At 42.2% G+C, this 25285-nt stretch overlaps 1 protein-coding gene across 3 annotated transcripts in view; it reads left to right on the plus strand.

Annotated features, from left to right (window-relative positions):
* The first annotated feature begins 5756 nt into the window (after positions 1 to 5756).
* Cab39 (calcium binding protein 39) overlaps positions 5757 to 25285 on the plus strand; it is a 59868-nt gene continuing 40339 nt past the window's right edge. Inside the window, exon 1 of one of the 3 annotated variants that reach the window (XM_021163322.2) lies at positions 5757 to 6148. The gene's annotated coding sequence lies outside the window, so the exon portion shown is untranslated. Of the gene's footprint in view, positions 6149 to 6238; positions 6876 to 13364; positions 13383 to 25285 lie in introns of those variants that run through there. The other 2 variants (XM_021163330.2, XM_029474973.1) reach the window with 2 other exon arrangements.

The raw sequence follows: 25285 nt of genomic DNA on the forward strand, positions 1-25285 counted from the left end.
CTAAGTTTCTGGGCTAATATCCACTTATCAGTGAGTACATATCATTTGAGTTCTTTTGTGATTGGGTTACCTCACTCAGGATAATGCCCTCCAGGTCCAACCATTTGCCTAGGAATTTCATAAATTCATTCTTTTTAATAGCTGAGGACAATGAAGATAATTAACAAGGCTCCAGGAACTTCTCAGACAGTAAATAATTCTGAGAAGCCTTTTCTTTCCATAGCCCCTTACTGTACAATCTAACCCAGAGAAGACTAGGTATCTAGAATTGACAACTCTTTCTATGTACCCTGTCCACAGTAAGATATCAACCAAACTTAATTATTTCTAGCATTTACTCCCTTTTCAAAAGTTTCTTGTTATCCTGAGTATTTCAAGTCAGGACACAGTATTTTTTTTTTAATAAATGTGGGTAATAACATAATAAAGAATCCCAATTTTTCCTGAGATTGATTTTGTTCTCTTAAGTAACCAAAAAAACCCCACAAAGTTAGCAAAAATTAACAAAGACACAAGCTTTTTGTCCTTTAGGCAATCTACACACACACACACAATTACCTACCACAAACTTGTTTATTTCCTCTTGATGCTGCACCAAATCACTAGGTACCTACAGGCTCCAAACAACACATGCTCAACTGCATCTGCATGAGAGTGAATGGAGACCAGAAGATCAAGATCAGCTCCACTGAGCCAACAAGACAGACTACAGGCTCAAGACCCCACCTCAAGACCCTCAACATCTACAAAATTTCTTGTCACCATATAGTGTCGTAGGCGTAGATTTTTTTTTTCCAAAACCTACTTTATTTAGGGTTCTTAAATGCTTTACCCTCCCTTTCAATCCACTGGTCAGAGGTAGGGGAAGGGAAGGTTAATAGGAAAAGGGTTTTGTGGCTCTACTTAGAAGAAGAAGTTCCTTGTGGCGATTCCACTCTTCATTGTCATGATACCAGTAGTTCTGTTCAATAGCAAACAGCAAACACAAATCAGTAGCTTCAGCAGGAAAAAGCTAGGCTCCAGTGAATTGGCACAAATCTGGATACCATGAGAAATACTTTGGCACATTTTTCTCTACAAAGTGAAGACCAATGAAGACCAGCAAAGACAAGCAAAACCCAGTGAAGACCAGCAAAGACCAGTGAAGACCAGCAAAGACAATCAAAGCGCAAGAGGGTCCTCTCACTGTTTGTGGGCTTCACTTATATTTTTTCTAACCATCATGTGCACTCTCAAGTGTCTGTTTTCAGCAAAACATCACATGCGCTCTCACAAGACGGCATCCAGAAAAACATCATGTGACAAAAGTGAGCTGTTAAAGAAACCAGAAATTTCTACTTCATAAGGTATCTTAAGTTTGAAGCATTTAGGGCTTGGAAACCTTTGGAGGACCTCATTTAGGGAGAACCAATTCTTACACATTTCAACAGACATCCAAAAATTCTACCTTCGCATCAGCAGATATGAGACTAAAGCCCATTTTACATTTTAATTATTTAATTTTATTTTACGTGCATAAATGTCTTGCCTGTATGTATGTATGTGCAGCACGAGCATGTCTGGTGACCTTGGAGATCAGAAGAAAGCAATTTAGACCCTAAAGTTCCTTGTAAAAAGTCTCACAAAGGAAGCCGGTGAGCTGGCTGGCTCAGCATGTAAAGATACCTGCCACCAGCTGGATGATCTGAGCTCCACCAGGACTACTATAATGGCAGGAGAGAACTGACCAATGAAAATTGTCCTCTGACCGCTACCACATGTGCACTACAGAAAGCATATGCTATAGCGACCTCCTCCTTCCTTAGAAACCCCAGGGAACTACCTGTGGGGAGTCTGCCATGTTCAAGCCTCATCTGTCTTCTAGAATCTTCTTAGCAAGTTGGTTCTCTTCAGCTACAATCCAGTTTTCTCTGTGCTTCATGGTTTCACTGTTTCTAGCTTGACTTCTTGAAGTCACATCTGAGGTTCTCTGACTCCGGACTGCTTCTTCATTCCTTTTTTTTTGTTTGTTTGTTTTTTGGTTTTCTCTGTGTAGCTCTGGCTGTCCTGGAACTCACTCTGTAGACCAGGCTGGCTTTGAACTCAGAAATCTGCCTGCCCCTGCTTCCCAAGTGCTGGGATTAAAGGCTTGCACCACCACCGCCTGGCTGCTGCTTCTTTACTCCCAATGCTCTCCAGGAAGCTGTTGCTGTTCCCAGCAGGTTCTCCTCAGGCCTGCTGTTTCTTACCCTTCTTTAGATTGCTGATTAGTCTTGCTTTCCTGGTTTTCCTCCCAGCTTCTGATTGCTCCCAGATAATGCCCATCTAAGTAAATAGCTCTACCATCCAAACAGTTTCCCAGATCAAAGCCAGTCTTCATTCTCTCTTATCTCCATTACGTAGTTCCCTCTACAAATGTCAATCAGATTCACGTTGACTCGAGCGCACTGTGGCGGACCCCAGCTCAGACCCCATTACCTCTTGCCTGACTTGAGAGTAGCCTCTTACTGGTCTCACTGTCTGTATCCTGGCCCTCCTGTGGTTCCATGTATGTCTGATTAGAGAGGTGTTTTGCATTCCGAAGTACACATCTGAATGGCATGGTGCTTGTTCAGCAGGGGCAATGCTTTGGGTTTGGATTTCACCCTGAGCGCTGCACTGGGGGTGAGGGTCGGGGTGGAGTGACAAACAACAAAAACCAAACACTTGTGCATGCAGCACTCAATAACAAAGTTTCAATGTGTACCTACCCACCCTCCCAGAGCATCCATGCTGAAGTCCAGGCTCCTTAGCACTGGAGGACATAGGTTTTCAATGATTGCAGTTTTGCTTATCTTTCCAATTTTATCTATTCCCTTCCTCCCCACCCCCAAGTCGAAGCTCCACATACACAAATCCTTGCACAGAGGCTGGTCCTCTAACTCACCATGCCTTTTGTGCTTCTTTCATGTTTCTCCTTAAACATGAACCCCATTATTCAACGTCCTAGGTCTCTTACAGGCTTCCTGCCTCCCTCTCCTGTAATTGCCCATTCGCGCCTGTGTCTTTCCTGGACGCCGAGGGGAGCTACCTATCAGCCAGTGCTTCGCTGCCATAATTCAAGGTCCTAGTTTACTCTCAAGAAGCACCTGCCAAATAAACAAATTCTAACGAGATTTGGAGCAGGTTTGGTGAGTCTGAGGGTGTGGACTGGTGGGTGGATGGGAAGGGAGGCAAACAGGAGTGCTGGAGAGTTCAAACTTCAAGAGCAGAGCCATGGTGGAAACTGAAGTGTCCAGGGTGGGGCTAGCCTAGTGGCTGCTGACGTGCAGTGGATGTGAAGGTCATTGGGATAGCACAGTAAAGGGACCGTATCCAATAGGGTGAGCTGCAATGATATAGCCAGGTGAATGAAGGCACTGGGTGGGGTAGGAGGGAAGCCATGAGTCAGGCTCCAAAGTCCTTTCCTAGAGGGTCTAATTAAGGGAGGGAAGTGCCTCCATCCTGTGGCCCAGCATCAGCAAGGAAGAGGAAGAGACGGCATGATGGGAGATTTACACAGGACCAGCACAGGCTCTAGGGAGACAATAACAGCAACAGCCCAGGCAAGCACAGAACCCAGTGTTCTGTGTCCACCACACAGGAAAACAAAGGCCCCCTGAGAATGTTTCAAAATGAAGATGCAGAACTTTCCAAAAAGTGGCATGGCCCGAGAAATAGTTTAGTAGAAACAGCTTTCCAGAGCCCTCCCGTCCCCAATAGAAGAATATGGAAAATACCCCGATTCTGTAAGAGGCCATCAAAAGCTGTCTGGCATCTTCTCTCTGTAACTGTGGGTAGAAGGTAGCTGCAGCCTTTGGCCCTTTACAAGAGAAATTTCACCAGTCTGGCTAGTTTCCCTAGAAGCATTCGACATGTCCAAGATGAACTATGCTTGGTTGAATGGATTTTAAGTGTTAACATGCTGATGGTTTTGTTTGTTTGTTTGCTTGCTTGCTTGTTTCTTGACACTGCATATCTGTCTGGTCACCGCGAGAATGACCTTGAATTCTTCATTTCCCCCCTCCACTCCCAAGTGCTAGGATTACAGGTGTGACACATGCTTGAGCACAGACACATACATATACGAACAAGATCACACAAATTAAGGGGGTGGTGTGTTGAGACAAGATCTTGCCATGTGGCGCTAGAAACCTGGAACTCACTACTTAGATCAGGTTGGCTTCAAATTTACAGTCTTTGCTTTCCTAGAACTAGGATTATAGTGTAACAGGTTTCCAGACCTTAGCACAACGGATGCCATGATGAAAGTACCATTTAGGCCCTGAGACTCAGGACAGAGGCAGCAATACCTGCCAAAAACAAGAGAGAACAAAGACCTAATCCATCAAAGTTCATAGTTCCGGGAAAGTCCATAAAGGTACTAATCTTGCTTTTTGGCTTCTGTAGTTCTGCAACTAGACTGGATGACTGTTCTTGCTAACCGAGGTGTGACAAGCCAGGATATGGCTTTGTGTGTGTGTACTTAAAAAGGGGGGCAGGGAGAGCCATTGAGTTGTAAAATAAATAAATAAATAAATAAACTCACCCGAGAAAGGCTCAGGACTATACTTGAACCCCAAACACCCAGAGTAGTCACTGACTGGTAATAGAGACTTTCTACCGGCTTGAGCCCATGTCTGAGTGATCTTCTCTATTGTTATGGATACTTCATACTGCTATCTTCTCTATCTCCCTCATCTTTGTCTCAGCTTTCTTTGTGTGCATACAAGCTACCCACGACTGAATCCAGGATCTACCATACATATAGTATAGCCTGAGCTACACCCCCGAGCTCTACTAGAGGGTTTCAGCAACCCCCGTCTACTGTATTTGTGGAATTCTTCTGGCCCTTCACTCTGATCTTCATATCGCAGTCACAGTGATCACGACCTTTTAAAAACGCCAAAGCCTGGCCCTTTCCTGCTCCAAATCCTATGGATAGCTTGCTTCTCTCAAGTATTGAAGTCCTCACAGGAGGCTCACATCGCCTTGCTTCCTCCAGGAAACCACTTCCTTAGCACACTGTAGCTGTTCAAAATCCTGTCACATTGTTAAGTATATAGCAAAGGAGCACACATGTGGCATTTTTGAGTTCCAGACTCTGTCATCAGATCTCTGTAATGTATTATTTCATTCCTCTGGGTGTGTGTTCATGGCACTTGCTACTTATCTATCTATCTATCTATCTATCTATCTATCTATCTATCTATCTATCTATCTATCTATCTATCTATCTATCTATCTATCTATAGGCAGAGTTTTTCACACAGCCGGGGTTGACCTCAACTTGTGAAGTCTAGGATGACCTTGAACTTCTAATTCTCTTGAGTTCACCTCCCAGTGTTGGGATTACAGGCATGCACCACTAAAATCCACTTTGGAAAAAGTAGGATATGTACCCTTGTTGGATCTTGTTTCTTTGGAATATTTCATCATTTTTTTCCCCTGTCAGGAGATGCCAAAGTGAAGTTACAGGTTCTGCCCAAGCATGAAAGAACCCATTTGAACAGTTTTGAGCCCTCCGCAGATGTAAAGTTTTAAGACTTGAGGAAGTGGACGTGTGTTCCTCCAGGAACTAGCAAGTAAGGGGCGCATAGACGACGACTCCAGCTCCCCTTCTGCTTTTTCTCAGTGCCCCCAGCTCTTCAATTTGCCTGCGACTCAGGCGTCCAGAGTCCGCCCGGCCGTCTGGGGGAGCCCGAGTACGCAGAGGGCGTTGCGGCGCCGCCCGACGTCCCGCCTTCGGCGACTGCGCAGTGCGCACGTCAAAGCCGGGCTCAGGCCGGAGCTGGGCGCGGGGCGCCAGGAGCCGCGCGGCCTGAGAGAGTCCGGGGCTTCAGTAGCCGCGCGAAGGCTGAGACAACCTCAGAGGCGAAGGCAGTGCCGGACCTCACGGTCACAGCCGCAGCCCTACCGAGCGCAGCAGCGCGGCGGCCACAGCAGGAACCCCTGGGCCACCGTCCGCCCGCGCAGCCGCCGCCGCCGCCGCGGGAGCCCGTCGCCCGGAGCAGCTGCGGGCGGAGGACAACGGAGGGCCGGAGCGTCCGAGCCGCGCCGAGGGGACCGAGCGAGCAGCCCGAGGCGGCGGCGGCCGAGGACGGGGACGGAGACGACGCGGAGAGGGAGCTCCCTGGCCCGGCCCAGCCCCGTGAGTGATCCCCCAGCCCGGCCCTGCTCGCGACGCGGACGCCCGCCGGCTTCCGCCCGACCCGCCTCCATTTTCCCGGGTGGCGGCGGCGGGAGCGGCCCGGAGCAGCCGGAGCTCCGGGCGCCGCCCTTGTCCTCACCCGTACTAGGCTCCGGGGGCCTGCCGGCCCGGGCTGCGACTAACCCGGGTAGAGCTGGCCCGGCCAGCTGTCACTCCCGCCGCTCCGGGGACTCCGAGCACCTAGCCCCGGGCTCCGCGTAGCCTCACTGTTAGCGGGACGGGGACACTATCTTTGTAGGGGACCTTTCAGGAAAATGCCTAACTGATTTCTGGCTAGGAATTGTGCGTTCGGCGCGTTCCCGGGTTCGGTTGGAGCAATCCAAAGCGCCGACTGCGTGCCGGTGCCGGAGCGACTCCGAGGTGAACCCAACCCGGAGGTGCCCTCCCCCCGGGAGCTTTAACGCGGTGATGTGAGAGATAAGACGAGTACACAAATAGCTAAGATACCAGGCAGGAGGGGATAGATAAGTTCCGTTTAGGAACTACCAATTGCTGGAAAGGTGCTCCGGGGTGACTGGATCTGTCGATCGTTTCCGCCTTCCCACGAACCTAGGAGGCTTCCTGGGCGAGGCGGTGCTAAACTGGGTCTAGAAGACTCGATTGGATTCGGGAGAAGGGGGTTGCAGTGGAGAAGGGCGTGGAGGGGCAACAAAGCTGGAGGACAAAGGTACAAAGAGCATGCGAATGTTGCTAATTCCATCACCGGGTGCCGCGATAGGTGGGGTAGACTAAAGAGGCAGTTGGAGTCAGATCTTTGAATGCTGTAGAGGAGCTGTTTGAGCGACCTTCCACGGAAAACTTAGAACTCATTTTTCAGTGACTCATGAGGCCGGAAATGTATGCTAGGGCATATTAAAGGCGCTCTTGAGAAAGACAGGCGAGCAGAGAAGGCCACAGTCAGGACTTAACATTGTTTCTTAAATATAATGCAGTTTGAGGTCGATTTTGACAGCTTCCGGGATATTTAAGTAAATCTATGTCCAAGCCAAGGAAAATACCTTTTGTAGAAAGTGTCACTAGATGCGTGCTTATCTGAAGTAATTAAAAGAGGTGCCTAAATTAACCTTCTCTACACACAAGGCATTTGCTTTGGTGAGTTCTCTAAAATTTCATCAGAACTTCTGGATCCCTGTGTTGGAATTGAACATTAAACTGTAGATTTATTTAAAAAAAAATAGTAATAAGAACTGACCTGTTAACAGTCTAGACAGTTGCACACACACCATTTTTCTGGAAAGGTAAAATTTTTCTTGTTAGTTTTTAGTTATGAAAATATTGGAGAGCCAGAAGTGAAAGTTTTTAAGCTCTATTTTATAGGTTTAAAAAAATTAGCAAGTAATTAGTAACTACTAAATGCTTACAATATATGACTTGTAAGAGTTGCCTTAGAACTTACTATTGGTTTTGTAAGTGCTTATATGTACAAGGAAATCATACTTTTTTCAGTCTTACATTTTTCTTTATCAAAGTAAGATCTAGCTGCTGCTGCTGGTAGTGGTGGTGGTGGTGAACGCTTTTAGCCTCTGCACTTTGGAGATGGAGGAGGGCCGGGCCAGACCAGGCCAGCCAGCTAGATCACAGTGAGAGACTTTGTCTTTTTATTCTAATTTTTGTTTCTTAAAGTAAGACATACTCTTTGAAACATGGAAGCAGTAGTCCATCTCTCCTTTTTCCACTTCCCCCATCTCCCCCACCCCACCCCCATCTTTTGAAACAGTGTCTCACTGTGTAGCTCAGGTCTTCCAACCTGTCATCCTCCTTCTGTTGGGTTTCTAAGTGCTAGAATTACAAAACAGACTGGGAATTTTTTTCTTCAAGTTTTCTTAATCTTATCACTTAGATTTTGTTGCTGTAAACATTTTTGCATATTTCCTTTCTGGTCTTTTTCTGTGTATATTTTCCTAAAAATATATTAAGTACATTCATTTATATATTTGTTTACTTATTGGCATTTTGAAACAGCCTCTTACTCTGGCCCAAGTTGTCCTGGAATTTGCTGTGGAGGCCAAGCTAGCTTTAAAATTCCAGATAGTTCTCCCGACTCAGCCTCCTAAGTGCTGGGCATGAACCAATAGAACCAGTCTGAAAGTTTTCTTAAATATTTTATTAGGCTTTTACCTGTCAAGGTTGCATTGTTACCTAAGGCTTCTTGTTAGAAGTCTATTTATTAGCTTCTCATCAAGGTTTGGACCTGACTGCTGCTTATTGAATGTATTTTGTTTGGTAGAATACATTTATGTGATCGTGAGGAGTGGAGAAGAACACACAGACCTCTGCTATGTGAGCAGGAGTACTTTTAGTAGGCCACTGAGGAGCTGGAGAGGTTAATAGTGTGACCTGCTCCTGAAGAGGACCTGAGTTCTGCTGTTGTTGGGTTCCCAGCATCCAGTTTGGTTCACAACTTCCTGTACAGCCCCGGCTCCACACACTCCTGTCCTCCACTGACACCTGAACTCATGTTCACATACCCACATGTGTACACAATTTAAAAAGAAAATTAAAGAAGGACATGATGAAAAGAATATATTCGTGGCCAATATAATCTGTTGTGGACCCACCTACCCTTTGGTCTACTACTAAAAAATAGTCTATACTAGGGCTGACTACAGAGCTAATTACTTTTTGATCATGATATCAGAAGTCAGGCTAAATTTTTTGTTGGTTGGTTTGTTTGTTTGAGATAAGGTTTCTCTGTTTGTTTGTTCGTTTGTTTGTTAGTTTGAGATAGGGTTTCTCTGTGTAGTTCTGGCTATTCTGGAACTCATTTTGTAGATCAGGCCGGCCTCAAACTCAGAAATACCTGCCTCTGCTGTGCTTAAAGGCCAATACCACCCAACTTTGTTCCTGTAATTTTCTTTTTTCGGAGACAGGGTTTCTCTATGAAGTCCTGCCTGTCCTGGAACTCATTCTGTAGACCAGGCTGGCCTTGAACTCAGAAATCCGCCTGCCTCTGCCTCCCAAGTGCTGGGATTAAAGGCGTGTGCCACCACCTCCCAGCTCTGTATTTTTGAGAAAAGGTCTGATTCAGTACCCTAGACTAGCCTGAACTTAACTTTGTAGCCTAGGCCAGATACTGGAATTACAGTTGTGTACACCATATCAGTACCATATCCTGAAGACTTGAGTTTTCGTACGATTAATATGAAATAGCTTAAAAAGTCCTATTGGGTTTGGCTTTACAGTTTGTCTTATGTGAATCTCTATTGTATATTGCAAAAATATATACCCTCAAAGCCTTTCTTTTGGTCCATTTTTTTTTTTAAGTATAGATTTTTGTAGCAATTACTGTTTGTTACTAAGAGTGTAATTTTCCTGAGACAGTTGATCACTGACTGTTGATACTTGTTCTGTTGGCCTTATAAATATTTACATATAGACACAGGCACACAAACTCCCCCTCCCCACAAGCATAAAAGATAAACTTCATTAGTAGATTAGAGTTTCAGGGAGTGTCTTCTGGTTACCATTGTTGGTGTGCCTGGGTTGTTTTCTTTTGTTGTTGGGTTTTGGGTTTGTTTTTTTTTTGTTTGGTTGGGTGTTTTGTTTTGTTTTTGTTTTTTTGAGACAGGGGTTCTCTGTAACCCTGGCTGTCCTGTATCTAACTCAAGCTGTAGACCAGGCTGTAGACTAAGGTTGGCCTTGAACTCATTCATTGCCATCAGCATCCTGTGTGCACACATACATAGGTGTTGGTGTGTATGGTCCTTTGCTGTGCCATGTTTATCTTACAGAACTTACATGTATAGTGTCATTTTAACTTTCCCCAGGAAGAGGAAGATAGACTTGTGATCTATAGCAGCTGTGAATTTAAACTGACAGACAAGGGAGAATAGCATGCTGAGAATTGCAAGAGGTCAGTCAGGTGTGAAGTAGCCCCAAAGGGGAGAGTGTTTGTAAAGCCTGCCCATGCCCTTTGAGTTGGCTGTGTACCGCTCATACCTATCCCTTGATTATTTCTTCTATTTTGAGACCTTGTTACTCTTAATACACAGATTCAGATCAAATTGTTTTTTAGCTGTAGTTTTTTTTTTTTAAAGATTTATTTATTTATTATATGTAAGTACACTGTAGTTGTCTTCAGACACTCCAGAAGAGGGAGTCAGATCTCGTTACAGATGGTTGTGAGCCACCATGTGGTTGCTGGGATTTGAACTCCGGACCTTTGGAAGAGCAGTCGGGTGCTCTTACCCACTGAGCCATCTCACCAGCCCTTAGCTGTAGTTTTATGTTTACTTGTTTATGTGTATATTTTTTGGGAGGAATCCGGGCAGGGTCTCACTGTAGCCTGGGTTATAGTCTCCGACTCACTGTTGTAGACCAGTTTAGTTTCCAGTACATTGTCTTCCTCCCTCACTTTCCTAGGTACTGGCTTATGGGCATGTATCGCCACACTCATTTCTCTGTGTGTTATTTGTTGTACATTTTCAGGGCATTTTACAAAGAAAGAAAACCTAGTTAACCAGTGTTTAGTGGCAGCCTGGTTTTATTGAGCAATTATTCTTTGCAGCATTATCTGGTGGGTACATTGTTTAAGACCAAGGAAGTACAGTAATGTTAAAACATCACAACTCATCGATTAATTTTGATAAAATGTTTGCCTGAGAAACAAAACATAGGTTTTGTGGCTTGGTATTAAGTTTCTACTTTATAGCCTTGTCTAATGGCCAGTAGCTTGCCTTCTAATAGGGTGCTGTTAATTATATTGGTCATAGTTCTTCCTCCACAAATTACAAACTTGCTATATTAAGCACAGGGGAAAACAGCCTGACCAGGTTGTGGTTTACACGTTTTTGTGGCCCATTCTTGGGTTCATGGGTTTGGATAGAGAGCAGGATTAATCTCGGGGTTAAAGACATTCTGTTTGGACTGGGATCCTTAATCTACAATGGGTTCTGTAACCCCAGGCAAGTTGCTGAGCTCCCTTTTAGCTTAGATTCCTGAGATGGGAGTGACCTGATTACATCTAAGAGGCTAGTAGGGGTAGTAGACTTGTCATGTACTAACTGTTCAGACATCATAAGTTTTGTAATGACAATAATGACTGTTCTGGGTAGAAGAAACTTAAGAACTTCAGAAACAGTCTAGCCAGAATGATTCTTTCTACATATGGAAACCCTGAAGCCCACTGTAGCTGAGGCATTTGGTTAACTCTGCAGGCAGTTTTCTGTAAAGTGCAACCACTTGCCCAGGGTTGCACAGTTTATGAGCTGCAGGGCTGGGACTGGAGCTGGGGCTCTTTGTTCATCATGTAGATTACTTGAGTGGAATTTTTGTAGTAATGTTTTTTGATGCTTTATGCTTTATGCAGTAATGTTGTTTGAGCCTGTTTTTTAAACATTAACAAAAATTATATTCGGTATATATTAAATGGTCTTTAACACAATAGGCATTTTGTTTTAGCATACAAATGTTCATAATTATGTTTGGAGTAGCAGTCTGAAGATTAAGGGTGAACTAGAGATCAGGGGAGATGAACAAAAATTAATACATAAAATTGACATGGCTACCATTGCATGTTGACATGTTTGACAAATGTCTGAGAGGGTAGTGCCATCCCATCATCATTACAGTTGGGAAACCAAAGGGAAAGGCTTATCCAAGGTCTACAAATACTGAAGTTGAGCTGAGATTAGAAACTAGGTCTGCCTCACTTCAAAGCAGGAACTCTCTGGACCTTGCACTACTTCATCATCTGAAATTGTTTGTTTTTCTCAGTAAGGATTTGGTTTCTTGTCAAGGATTTTTAAGTTAATATTTTAAAGTAAAAGTTTATAAATAAAGGGCTGGTGAGATGGCTCAGTGGTTAAGAGCACCGACTGCTCTTCCAAAGGTCCTGAGTTCAAATCCCAGCAACCACATGGTGGCTTACAACAATCAGTAATGAGATCTGACGCCCTCTTCTGGTATGTCTGGAGACAGCTACAGTGTATTATATACATAAAATAAGTAATTCTTAAAATAAATAAATAAAGGCAGTTCAGGATTTTTAATAGATTTCTAAACAATAGCCACATTTTATAATCCAAAAAAAGGGTCTGTTTTAAATGCTTTAGCTGTATAGTTATAATTGCTTAGTAGTTTATTGTTTATGTAGGCCAGCAGGTAGCATTTATTTATTTTTTATGTTACTCCTACTTTGAGGATGGGAGGTATGTGGGTAATATGCAGGGCTGGGTTCTGAATGGGGTGACTAATGTTATAGCTCTGGGCTTCAGTCATTGTTGATTCTACCAAGAGGCCTAGGTTGGAAGCCTCTAGAGTCTAGATTGCTCCTATTTTCTGTGACCATGTGTGGGGATGTGACTTAACCTTTGTAGCTTCTGGGGTTTTGTTTGTGGTCCTGAAGGCTGTTCCTTTATTAGAACTTAAAGGCACGTGACTACACTTGAACATTTTTTTCTTCCAGTTGGTCAGGTGCCTGGAGTTACTTCACACTATTTGTCTGCATAAGGTAACCCAAAAAAAGTCTATTTTCTAGTTTTCTACCTTTGTACTTACAAAATGTTGAGAACTAATGTTATATGTTAGTAAAGTACAAGTTCAGTAAGTCAGGTGATGATTAACAAGCTCTAAAAGGGAGTAGCATTGCCACTGTTGTGAAGTCCTATGAGCTGTTTGGGGAGAAAGGAAAGGCATGAACCAAAGGCACTGAGAGGAAAGGAAGGACCAGATCTGTAGAATCCAGTCGGAGACGGCCACATACTGGGTCTTGCCTGCTCTGGGTTGTAACTGTGGTAAAAGACACTCATTAACTAACAACTCCTCAGATGACTTTTGCTTGATTTACATGTTATGAATATTCTGCTAAATATTGTTTTAAATGCCTGGCTTCAAGAAGTTGTTGATCTATCTAGACAGTTCTTTTCTGCTTTAATGGCAGAGTATCAGCCAGTTTATCTTCTGATACTCCTGGTAGGCATGCAGGCAGGCATACTTGGCTCACCAGTATAGTCTATGCAGATTTTCTGGTTCTTACCCCTTTACAGTCCTAACTTTATCATTTGTTCAGCCTTTGAGTTATGCTTGCTATAAAAGTTGTTTGGAATTAAAAGCGTTGTTTGTTTGTTACAGGGTTTCTCTATGTAGCCTTGGCTGTCCTAGAACTAGCCCTGGAAACCAGGCTGGCTTCAGTTATAGACATTCACCTGACTCTGCCTTAGTGCTGAAATTAAAGGTGTGTGCCCTGGTTGAAAGTTTTTGGGTTTGTTCTCACTTTTGAAAAAACTTGTTAAGGTTTCTTCTTCAGTTTGTACTTTTAGGAAATAAAATGTTTCTGTAAATAATAAATGATCCAGGCATATGATATTGTGATAAAATTTTGCTTTAGTCCATAAAGATGAACTGCTTAACCAGAGTGCGTTTTCCTGTTCACTTATCCATGTTGTATTTGTACTTGAAAGGGATTTACATAAGAGAAGAGATTGTGCTAGAAAGTTAAAGGAACCCCTACCCTTTTTCCTGTGAGTTTACTGAGTCGTGTTTTATGGAGTAGTCTTGATAGATCAGTAGCTCTGTTATTATGAGTCTTTGGGGGTTGGGGAGTGGAGCAGGATCTCATGTCCAGGCTGACCTTGAATTTTCTGTATAGCTTAGGATGACCTTATATTCCTGATTTTTCTGCTGCTGATTTATATTGCTGATTTTTCCCAGGTGTTGGTTACAGGCATAAGCCAGTTTTTTTGTTTCGTTTTAATGATTGATGCCAGGACCTCATGCATTCTGAGTGGATGTTCTATCACCAGACTTTAGGCCTTAGCCCCGGTGATTATTTTTCTGCAGAGCGTGTCAGAGAAAAATAGTGTACATTATGGCCTTTTCCAGCCACGCCAGAATGGGCAGGAAGCAGTACTTCCCAACGTGCTAATACGGTTATTTGGTCTTGATGTCCCTTTCCCTGGGAAGACTGACAGAGACCTTAAAGTAGGTTCCATCGGAATAGGTTGAGAAATGTTCTCTTATCACACTTACTGGTTTATTTTCATAGCATTTATTTTTCTGTTAACTTTTTTTTATTTTAATAGCAATCTTGCTTTGTTCTTCTGCCTGACCTGGAATTTGCCAGGTAGACCAGATTGGTCTAGAAAGAACTTTTGGCCAGTTTCTTGCTTCCTGAGTGCTGGGATTACAGGTGTGTGCTACCATACCCAGCTGGGAGGTGATACCTTTTTATAGAGTTAAATTTGTTATTTTAAAATGGGTATTTTATCTGCATATATGTGTATGTATCACATGCATACCTAGTGCCCATGGAGGCCAGAAGGTGTCAGTCAGATCCGCTAGAACCAAAGATACAGATGGTGTGAGCCACCATGTAGATGCTGGAAATGGAATCCTGGTCCTCTGGAAGAGTACTGTACCAGATCTGCAGTGCATGAAGCAGTTTTTAAACCTGATTGTGTGTGATGTTTTCCAGTATTGTAGGTTTGTTAATACCTGTTATGAGCTATTAGCGATAACTCACCATGCTATTTAAGACACTCTAAGCTTAGGTGACACTGATTTATAGTCGCAGGAAATAAAAGAGAAAAAAAGAAGCTGTACCAGAGAGATGGTTCTATAAATGAAATAGGTTAAAAGCTCGTGTTAATAGAGCCATAAGAAAGGACTTAAATCCCACTTATATGTTGCTGGGGATCATTTTGTATGCCCGTTCTTCCCCGACTTTCCTGTCTGTAAGATAAGAGTAGACTGATGTCTGTAAAGAAGTTGTAGAAGTTCAATAGGAAAATGCTGTGAATCTGGTATCTTCAAAGTTCCCGGTCCATGGTAGCTATGGTGACTGAAGCTCTCAGAGCTTTTCTTCTGTGCAGTCTGTACTTTGAGACATCTTTATGACTCTGGAAATGCTTTAAGAAGCCAGCAGTGAACCTGGACTCTGGTCTGTAGTTGAATGTGTCATTTGTTGTGATGTCAGCAGAAAGGACACACTTAAAAATTTTACCTCCTAGTTATGAGCTTTTTGGTACAGTATTGCACAATTAACAGATTTCTTTTACACAATTTCTTAAGTAAGCATGTAATTAGATACAAATGTATCCATATTAACCAAGCATCATGGCAAATGCCTATAAACATAGCTCTCAGGATGTTGAGGCAGGAGGATCCCAACATTTGAATCTAGCCTGGGCTATATAGTGAAACCCTGTCTAAACAAACAATGTACATGCTTGCAGTGGTAATTAGTTTCTTATAGTTCTTTTTTTAAAAAATGATTTTATGTGCATTGGTGTTTTGCCTTCATGTGTGTCTGTGTAAGGATGTTGGATTCCCTGGAACTAGAGTTAGCAGTTTGTGAGAGCCATCGCTCGCTCTCTAGCTCCTTTTTTTTTTTTTTTTTGTATTTTTAATTCACAAAAACAAAAATAAAAGTTGGTGTTTCTTATTCTTATTTTATCCCTATTTCTACAGGTTATTTTTAGTTTTCCTACTTATAGGTATATATTTCTGCTGCTGCTAAGGACTTACCCCAAGAAGAGAGACCTTTAAAGAGGTCAGTAATGGTGGGCCAAGTCAACTATTATATTTATGTGACCCATGACATATTTGAGTTTTTCCCCTCTTGATATTTTTTCAAACACTTAAAAAATTACGTTTCATAACACACCCACCCCACCTCACATAAAAAAAGGTCAGGTGTAATAGCTTACTTCTTTAATCCCAGCACTAAGGAGGCAGGATGATCTCTGTAAGTTGGAAGCCCGCCTGGTCTCAGGAAAAAAAAATATGTTTCAGCTCTAGTGAATTTGAATGAAGATGTGTGCACATAAATTTAGGGGCTTCCAGAGAACGGGGTATAGAAAGCCTTGGACCTAGAGTTAAAGGAGATTTGAGTCACCCAACATGGGTGCTGAGAACTGAATTCAGGTTCTCTTCAAGAGCAGCAGGCCTCTTAACTGCTAAGCCATCTCTCCAGACCCCTGGTGAACAGTTTATGGGAGTTCTGGTGTACCTGAAAAAGGGCTTCTCTGTTAATTTTAAGTACAAGTAGTGTAGTGGCTATTCCTGGTTGTCAACTTGACTATATTTGGAATGAACTACAGTCCAGAATTGGAAGGCTCACCAGTGACCCTCATCTGGAGGCTTGTTTCTGATCTGGATCTTGGTATGGAGATCTTGAGGCATTGTGGCTATGGATTCCAGAAGATTAAATCTCCGAGTTCAAGGTCATCCAGGATTAAAGGTGTGGTGGAACACACCTTTAATTTGGGCTACAACTTTTCATCTGGGATTAGAGGTGTGGTGGAACACACCTTTAATCTGGGCTACACCTTCTGCTGGAGACGTTATAAGGACGTTGGAAGAAGGGAGTCTGGCTCTTGCTCCTTCACCTGTTTGCTGTGTGAGACTAACTGCTAGATCCTTGGACTTCCACTCATAGCTACTACTGAACCATTGTTGGGAATTGGGCTGCAGACTGTAAGTCATCAGTAAATTCCTTTACTATATAGAGACTATCCATAAGTTCTGTGACTCTAGAGAACCCTGACTAATACAAGTAGTGAAGTCACTAGTCTAGAGTATGCCTATAGCAGAGCTGTAGACCATGCCCTCTGTATACGCCAACTCAGTATGAGAATAGCTTGTGAGTTCCGTGCTGCTGTAAGCAGGAGGAACAAGATGAAAAAGTAAATAATTACCACCCTGCTCATGTTTACCAGTTTGTGGTGCATTGTCAAGACATACGTATTCAGCCCATTTATAAGAACCCAGTATTTTCAGGTGTTTAATCAGTAAAACGATAGTCTCAGTTATTTACATTCAGAACTCTGGGGCAGAACCTAACTTTGTACACGCGGTAAGTATGTTTTTTGTGTGTGTGTGTTCACAAAAGAATGGGTTGTAGACCCATCCTGGAGCATAGCCAAGCCAAGCCTCCTGGTCCGGCTGTGTATTACCAAGTTAGTATCAGTGCTGGCTGAGGAGCTGAGAAGAAATGACCTCTTACGGGAAGACGAGAAGTTCAGGTACCTTCCTTTCTCAAACAGGAGAGGTAGAGCCGGAACTTTGTGTGATTGCTGGAGGCCAAAGCCAGGTGTTGATTCCTAGAAGCTCCGGACCATTTATTAATTTCTCTCTTTCAGCGTCCTAAGTAGGGAAAATATTCAGACTGTTTTAAGTTGGACTATTTTTGATGTCTTTATGAAGTAATTCTAGTGTGCTAGTTAAAGTTTTGGGTGTTTTGGGTTGTTTGCTTGTTTTTGTTTTTGTTGGTTTGGTTTGGTGTTTGTTTGCTTCAACTTGTTATAAACTAGAGTTATTTGGGAAGAGGGAACCTCAACTAAAAAACACCCTCATCAATCACATTGGCCTTAATGTTAGTAAATCCTGTGGGGTTTTCCGAATTCCAGACTTAGGCGGGTGGATCACAAGGTTGATTGTAACCAGCCTTAGTTACAGTGAGATTTTTTTACCTCTAAAAAGAAAATCTTCTAATATTGCTATTCTCTCCCTTTACATACCATGCTGGCCAGGGCAGCAGGCAGCAGCAGGGTTGTTTTCTAAGCACCCATGCTCAGGAAGAACTATGTAGTTAGCACTCTCTCTCGTCTTGGAGAATGCTGGTCAAAGAAAGCCCAAGGCTAAGTAGCCACCCATGCCAGGCCCACCCAGGCTCTGTGGCTTGCATCCTAAAACTCCTGTTGAGTTTCTCTGTCTGTGTGACTAGAAGAACTTGGGCTTGCTGTGAGATACACAGGTGAGGTGAACAGAACAGCACACAGATATACCGGTTGTTACCCTCTTTAACGAGTCCCTATTTCACTACATTTGCTGGTATTTTATAGTTCTAGAGCCATTTTGGTAAGTGCTGGGATTAATCAGCATGTTTCACTGCACTGTAAACTAGTAAAATCAAGTTCTGCTCAGTAGCCATATTTTATACAAAGATAGATACTTGATTTCTTTTTTTTTTTTTTTGAGACAAGGTTTCCCTGTATAGTCCTGGCTGTCCTGGAACTCACTCTGTAGACCAGGCTGGCCTCGAACTCAGAAATCCGCCTGCCTCAGCCTCCCAAGTGCTGGGATTAAAGGCGTGCGCCACCACCGCCTGGCAGATACTTGATTTCTTGTTAGCAGTATTATAAAAGTCAGAACAAAAATACTCAAACTATGAAAAAATGAAATCTCTGAGAAATATTTGGGATCACTGGGAAAAAAACTAAACTTTTAAGAAAGTATAAGATCCTAAGAAAAGGTGACATAAGAGTTCCTGTGTTCTCAAGTGGGAAGACTATGAACAAGAAAATCTCTCATCAGTGTATTACTGGCCAGAGAGTACTCTTAAGGTGTATTATTATTATTAAATTGAATTTATTTAGTGTACATACATTCATGTGTATTGTGTAAGTGCTTGGATGCACACATGCCACACCTGTGGAGACCAGAGGACAGCTTGGATGACTTGGTTCTCCTTCCATTGTATGGGTCCCAGGGATCAAACTCATGCTGAACCATTTCAGTAAAGCCAGCTTACGGAACTCAAGATATTTAGAAACTTACTTAATGGCTACAATCACAGTAGTGGGACAGAGAAAGGATTTGGGAGGTGGGGGAGAGTATGTGTTACTCTGGCTATTCTGAAACAAACTCTGTATATCTAGGCTGGCCTCTAACTCAGATCCACCTGCCTCTGCATTACCAAGTGCTGGGATTAAAGGAGTGCACCGTACCACATCTGGCCCTGAGAGAGTAGTAAGAAACCTTTAGACAGTTGGTGTTGAAGAGAGATCATGTGAAGGTTCTAGGCTTTGGAAAAAAAATGCAGTCAAGTCAGTGTAGATCTGAGGGCTCACAAGAAGAGTGTTTGCTTAGCATGCTTGAGACCCTGGATTCACTTCCCAGAGCCACCAGAAAAAAAGGGCAAACACCATGAGGAAAATAAAAATAATAAGTGTGCCTGAAAATGGCATTCAGTTCACCATCCAGGATGATGGCTGCTGATGGGAGATTGAAGAATTGGGACATGTGCCTCAAGGGGAAAATGTCATCCAATTTACCATTGGGGTGGATGGATGTTGATGAGAGATTGAAGAGTTTGACATGGGAATGTTCTCCTGTAAACATAAGGAATTGTATTTGCCAAGGGAGAGTTGTCTTCCATTACTAAGAAATTCTTAGGCACAGGTGACCCTGTGGAGGTGCTTTGCTCTTGCTCGATAGGAATGTGAACAGAAGCAGAGTGGAAGCATTGATTGGCTAGTTCAAGATAGTAAGAGGTAAGAGATCAGTCAGAGAAGTGTATGACTTTGTGTTTGTCCTCACACAGTGGCTCAGTTAATCTCTGTTGATTCCAGATTGTTCTGGTTTAGAGAACAGTATCATTCTACAATTTACTGATGCAAGAGTATAGCTGTCTCCACCTAGTTTGACTCTAAGGACTAATTCTGGAGTCAACTCACTCACAGGTCCTTTGACAACAAAGCAGTTTTTAGAAGATTCACTTCTCTGAGAATGAAAGCTGTAATGTCACAGTACATCTAACTATAAAATGTTCTGCCTAGCCCTGAGTCAGTCTTGAAAGGAGATATACTAAGCAACTGTGCCTGCATGCTCTCTTCCTTTGACATTACATCCTCAGGAATTATTACAAAGAGAATTTGGGTGTTAAGTATTTTTGTTGATAGTTTTGTTTTTAATTTTGTGTATGTGTGTGTGATATGTGTGTTTCTCTATGTGTGTGCGTGTGTCTTTCTCTCACAGAGTTGAGGGCCATATATCAGTTATAGGTGTCTTCCTCAGTCCATCTGTACTGTATTTCAAAGGTGGGGTGGATTGATTGATTGATTGATTGATTGATAATTGATTTAGAGGTAGGGTCTCACTATGTAGTCCTGCCTGGACTCTAGTCAGATCAGACTGGCTTAATCCATTTTGTTTTGTTTTGAGAAATAGACTTCTCTGAGCCTCAAAGATGAGTTCTAGGGGTCTGCCTGTCTCTCTCTGCCCCCGACCCACACCCCAAAGCTTTGGGTTACAGCCTTTCACCATCAGTCCCAACTTTTTATAGTGGGTGCTGGGGATCTCTGCTCAGGTCCTAGTGTTTGTGTTTTTCTGAAGGAGCCATCTTCTTTCTTTTCAAACTCCTGTTGTTCACCTTACCATAGAAAACAAGATAAGGAACTGTAGAAAAACAGAAAAAAATAACTCTTGGGTTAGGGTTAATACACAAATCAACATCAGTCTTGTGTACTGTCAGGTGAAATCCCACATTTGGTTTTGAATAGGGTAGCTAGAATAAGGAGTCAGTTCCAAGACTATGTAAAACAGGCTGGCCACTTAAAGACGCCTGACATTTCCAGGAATTAAGGTCAGTATAGTGACTACAAATGAGCTACTTAGTCTTAAGATATATTTTATTTTTATGCCTAAAAGATAATATTGGCGTGGAGTGCAGTATTATTAAATCATTATTTTTCTGAGTGGTCTAAACCCACTTGGGATTCTTCCACTTTGACCTGGAGTTGTGGGATTGTAGGCATGTATCAATGTACCATGTTAAAGTCATTGATTTTCTGATGCTCTGGTGCTGTCATAGAGACCTTGTAATAATGCCTCCAAACATCTTATTAGACACCAGAAAGGTTCAAGGTTATAATCTCAGGTAACTGCTCTGGCTTTAACAAGTGGCTAATCCTAGTGGACAGCACTAATAGCTGCCTCTGAAAAGTAAAGAGCTTACCCATGGCTTGGTGCAGATCTGAGTACCTACATTGATTTAGATGCCAGTAAAATGCCAGATGACTTGGCATGTGCCGGCAATCCCAGTACTTGGGAAGCAAAGGTAAAAGGACAAGTGTGAGTCAGCTTGCATCACATATGACTTAGAGATTAGGTTCTATCTATGACATCCAAGTCCATTATCTCAACAGTAGGGACGAGGTGGTAGGACTGGAGCGGACTGACCTCTTACTCCAGAACCCAGCTACCACAAAGTTTGAACGCTGCTTTCATCACCATAGCTAATGCCATTTCCATCTGAAGGTGCTTCTGCGCTTGTATTATTCATCTCCCATGATTTTGAAACAAGTTCGCCCTATTTGCCTCACTCCAAGAACACTTGTAGGAATCCATCCAGTTTTAATCAGTATAACTTCCTGTTCAAACCACTGTGATTCTGACACTTCAGTTAGCAACTCTCAATATTTGGAGGAGGTAAAAAAAAAAAAAAACCAAGAAGATGCTGGGCATGACAATGTATGCCTTGTATCTTGGCATTTTGGAGGCAGAGGCAAGCGGATCTCTGAGTTCCAGGGAAATTGTGAGACTGTATCAAAAAAAACTAAAATAAGAAATTAGAAAATCAATCAAGATGAAAGATGTGGGATATCTGCATCTGGGTGATAATCTGTGTGGTTGAATTGTTCCTTTGCTCAGGGATTCAGTCTCTGTAGTCACTTGGTAGCATTCCACTTTTTGAAATAGTGAAGGAAACATTAAGTTCTAGGTGGAAAATGTGTAGAGGACCGAAAGTTTTCAATGTAAGTAGCTCTTCCTGGTTGGGGTGTCTCTCAGCTGCTGTGCTCCCTTGGCTATAAAAAGCAATTGCTTCCTCATTTTAGATAGAGATTTCAGATGAAAAGGCAGATTTTCCTGTTCAACACATGAGGAGTGAGTGGAATGTTCTTTGAGCAATAAAAAAAGGCATGTGGCCATTCTGTAAACAGCACTTGGGCTTCTCAACTTTTGCCTTCCTTTCCACTCCATACTTTCTTACCCACAGAACTTGAAAAAAAATTACAAAATAATTTGTTTCCATATCAGACTTTAGACTGGGCATACAGCTCTTTAGCCAATTGTAATACATCTTGTGGTTTTCCCTTCGAAATGATCAGTGTCTAAGAGCCAGTTCAGGGAGCATCATCTCCTTGATGCCTGCCTGCCTCTAGCATACAGTGTGCCTTGCCTGGCCTCTGAACTTGGTATTGATGAGGTTTCCATTAGGATAGATTGTTAAGTCTGTTCTGTGTGTACCTATCTTTTTAATCTACTTCAAATCATGATGTCATCTTTTTAGATCCATGAGCTGAGTTGTTGGTCTGTGGTGGAAATCCTCATTTCCTCTAAAAGCACATGCAGCCACTTTTTGTATGCTCCTGCCAGCTAGTTGACAGCTGCAGTCTAGTTGCTTCCTTGATGTTAAACACTATTTAGCCTCATTGTTTCATTGAGAACTCTTCTCTCAACCTAAGACCAAGCCTTCATAAGCCAGTTAATGTGTTGACAAAGAGGCTAGAAAGGCTATGGTTTCTGGGTAGAAGAAAGGTCATCTTTCGTAGAATGTTCTACATCAGTGGTTCTCTGCCCTATGGGTCACGACTCCTTTGAGGGCTGCATATCAGGATATCCTGCATATCAGATACTTATATTATCTAGTAGTGAAACTATAGTTACGAAGGAACAACAAAATAACTTTATATGGTTGGGGTCATCACAGCATGAGGAACTGTATTACAGGTGTGCAGTGTTAGGAAGGCTGAGAACTGCTCTTCTACATGGCCCACAGTCTGAAGTGCCATGCAATTGTGCAGTCTGTCTCCAAATATTTCTGCTGAAAAAAGTTTATTTACACTAAATACTACTATTTGACAGCCTTTGGGCAGTTACAAAGAAAACAAACCTGCAAATCTCCAACTATGGTGGTGCAGCTTGGACTGGCTCTGCAGTCTGTTTGTGCTTTTGTGGGCGTTTGGACAGAACAAAAATAGTAATGCCAGGCCTTGAAGGAGAGTGATTTCCCAGGTTTATATATCTGATTCTGTAGACATTTAAAGCTGTGAGTTTAAATTTTTTTCAAAATATAGTTCTTTATCAGAGTAACTAAGGGCAAATTTAGAAATTTTCTAACACGTCATTAGTTCTTCACCCTAAAGGGAATTTTCCAGAAGGTACCTTTGTCTGGCCATACTTGAGATTTGTGTCAGGTTTTTCTCTTCTGTTTACAGTTACAAGCTTGAATATTGCGTTCTTCTTCAGGAATTTGCTTTCTAAAGGGCAGGGTTGGCTATTTGCTTTTCTTATTTACAAAAATGTGGGTGAGACCATGGTGTTTGTTCATAATCATATGGACTGTGTTTGCACAGCCTGTGGCAGAGCAAGTAAAGTTTACCCTCGTAGTTTCTTGAAGACTGATACTTTTTCATTATTTAAAAAAAAAAAAAAACTATTTCTGTTCTGGTTTATTATATGTGTATGTATGTCTCACTTTGCACATGTCAAGGTCAGAGGACAACTTGCCAGAGTGAGTTCTTCTACTCTCTGGGTTCTTTCTATGGATTGCACTGTCAGGCTTGGTGGCATGTGTATTTACCCACTGAGACATCTCATTGGCCCAGTTTGTCATACTTTTTAATTTTATGTGTACAAGTATTTTGCCTACAATATGTGTTGTGTGGGAGCCTGGTGTCTCTCAACACTAAGAGAGAGTGTCAAAACTCCTAGAGCTGGAGTTAGAGTTGGTTGTGAGCCACAGTATGGGTACTGGGAATTAAACCTGGACAATCTGCAGGAACAGCAAGTGCTCTTAACTGCTGGGCCATCTATCAACCCCAAGTTTCTCATTTTTAAATGTGAAAATTGGTTAACTTTTCTTATTAAGTTATACTTGTTAAATTATTTCTTATTAAATTACATATACTGTTTGTAAATCGTTGAAATTCACATTTAGAAATTTGTTCTAAAATTATAACTGTAGCTTTTAATTCTTTAATATATCTATGAGTCGTTTGAGATAGGACTAAAATGGTAAATCCATATTAATTTTAAAAGTTAGAGAAAACAGTCAGTTATGTATTATAGTTGCATATAAATAATAATTTGTAATATGTAACCATAATTTCCAGTCTCAAGTTATATGATGAATTCTTTGCATTGTAACAGTTTGAGAAGTCCAGCATGTGAATAAGAAAGCTGTCAAAGCTTTTCAGATTGACTTATAAAGAAATTTTATTTACTTACTTAGTATATGTGTATATATATGTTGTGTAACCTACAGTGTGCATGTGCATACCACATGCTTATCAGTGTTCACTGAGACCAGATGTCATAACTCCCAGAGCTAGAGTCACATGGAGTTGGGAGCCTCCTGACATGAGTGCTAGGAACCTAGCTTAAGTTCTCTGAGAGGCAGCTGGGAAGTTTCTTAATGTTCTGAGCCATCATCTTACTAGACCCTTCAGATTAATTTCCAGCCTTTGTTTTGCTTATTGCAGGTCTCATCAGTAGATTGAAAAATCACTTTAGTGAATTACCACCAGAAGGAGGGAGTACAGTGGAACAAAAAACAGAATGCAGAGTAATATTATGAGAAATTAACGAAAGTATACAGTATGATTTTACCAATTAGCAATAAGTACTGTTTGGTGATAATTGGTTGGTTGGTTGATTGGTTAGATTTTTGGATGGTTGCTTTTGATTTTGTTCTGTTTTTCTCTTTTTCGTCTTTTCCAAGCTGACCTTGGAACTCCCTGGCTGAGGATGATGGAATTCCTGATCCTTCTGCCTTTATCTCTCAAGTGCTAGAGTTACAGGTTTATGTCACTATACTCGATCCTTGTTCTTATTGTATAAATGTGTGTTGTGGGTTTAAAGAAATCTGTAAGCCTCCATTGGTAACAGGAATAAAGGTAGATTTCTTGGTCTTGTAGTTGTTTAAGTCACTACCCGAGAGAGATTGACTGTAGACTTTAGTTGGAAAGTTCCAGTACCGTGTCTTGCCTGGGCATGTATCTTGGTTTTTTTTTTTTTTTTTCCGGTTTTTTTGTTTGGTTTGGTTTGTTTCCGAGACAGGGTTTCTCTGTATATCCCTGGCTGTCCTGGAACTCAGTTTGTAGACCAGGCTGTCCTCAAACTCAAATCCTCCTGCCTCTGCCTCCCGAGTGCTGGGATTAAAGGTGTGTGCCACCACGCCCAGCTCTGGGTTTGTATCTTTAACAGAAAGTAAAGGAAGACCTGTGTGATTTACTCATCAAAGTTGTAGTTGGCAGGAATTGGGTAAGAGAAACTAATAATGCAATAAATGACAGGATCAAGATTCAAGAAAAAATTATATTTTGGGGTGGGGGTGGCTCTGTATGCACAGTC

The sequence above is a fragment of the Mus caroli genome, chromosome 1 (assembly GCF_900094665.2).
Source record: "Mus caroli chromosome 1, CAROLI_EIJ_v1.1, whole genome shotgun sequence".
Classification (NCBI taxonomy): Eukaryota; Metazoa; Chordata; class Mammalia; order Rodentia; family Muridae; genus Mus; species Mus caroli.